This window comes from Adiantum capillus-veneris, chromosome 28 (genome assembly GCF_014529385.1).
Source record: "Adiantum capillus-veneris isolate H3 chromosome 28, ASM1452938v2, whole genome shotgun sequence".
Taxonomy (NCBI): Eukaryota; Viridiplantae; Streptophyta; class Polypodiopsida; order Polypodiales; family Pteridaceae; genus Adiantum; species Adiantum capillus-veneris.
This window is the reverse complement of record NC_140958.1, coordinates 73805580-73806728: the sequence shown is the minus strand read 5'-3', so window position 1 is coordinate 73806728 and position 1149 is coordinate 73805580. Positions and strand designations below refer to the sequence as shown.

The 1149-nt window shown below is 39.3% G+C and overlaps 1 pseudogene; it reads left to right on the top strand.

Annotated features, from left to right (window-relative positions):
• The first annotated feature begins 255 nt into the window (after nucleotides 1-255).
• On the top strand, nucleotides 256-871 carry LOC147420690 (uncharacterized; annotated as a pseudogene).
• The last annotated feature ends 278 nt before the right edge of the window (nucleotides 872-1149 follow it).

The window sequence follows — 1149 nt, the reverse complement described above, 5'->3', positions numbered from 1 at the left end:
TCATGGCTCCTCTTGTGTCTGAGCTCGCGCTCATCTCTCTCTCTCTTAGCACTCTTTCTCTCTCTCTCTCACGAACTCTATCTCTATAGGTTCCTCTTCTACTTGATGATTCTTGAGGTATGTAAACACTTATTATGCTTTGTTAGTATCTTGCTAATTAGTGCAAGAAATGCCATGTAATAATTAAAAGTATAGCGTGTAGTTATGATTTGTATTGTATTTCTTGTAGAGCAATCCTTTGAAAGTACTGCAACAATGGAGCACAGTGAAGAACTGTCTATCAGCTCATCGTCATTGAGTAGAGAAGCTCAACTTCAGTGCAGAAAATTAATGAGGGAATATTGGGCTGCTCAGAAACAAAAGCAACGTCAGGCAACGGTCAACTTTGTGATGAAAAGCAATACAGGGGAGATGGAAGAAAGAAAGAAACGAAGGATATGTCAATCTATGGTACAACACTTTGATACCTTAACCATGGGAATGGATGCAAGTGGTAGGAAGGAAATCTTTGATGAACTTCTTCAACATCCTTGCTTCCTTACTATGCAGAGTAAATCCAAAGAGTTGGAAGCAATTATGCTGAGAAACATCCGCAACACTTTGAATCATGTGAAGGTCCCAAGATCTTCAGACGAGTTTTTTGTGAAGAAATCAGCAATGATGATGTTGGTGAATGGTGGAAGCAAGGAGCAAAACACTGACATGAGCATACCGCAAGCTGCCAAGCTTATGGGGATCCACAAAAGAAACTTATATTCAGCCAAGCATCACTTAATAGTGTCAAGTGAATCCGATGGTTCGTTCCCTGCATCTGCGTGTCATAGAGATGATGCACGGAGAACTCACATCACTCAAACTGTTAAAGACATAGTCTTTCAATTTTGGACGGATGAGACGAGGGTGTCCCCCAACAAGAAAGATGTTTGCAATAAGAGACTAGCTAGATGTTCATATGTAGAGCATCCAATCCACCTTCTTGAGGAGCCTCAGGTAATTGATATATTTTTTTAGCACTTTTTATTGGTGCTACAACTCATATTCCTGCTACAACATTATGTTTCTATACCACTTTTTATTGGTGCTACAACTCATTACTGCCATAACATTATGTTTCTATACTTCTTTTTATTAGTGCTACAGCTTGTTTTG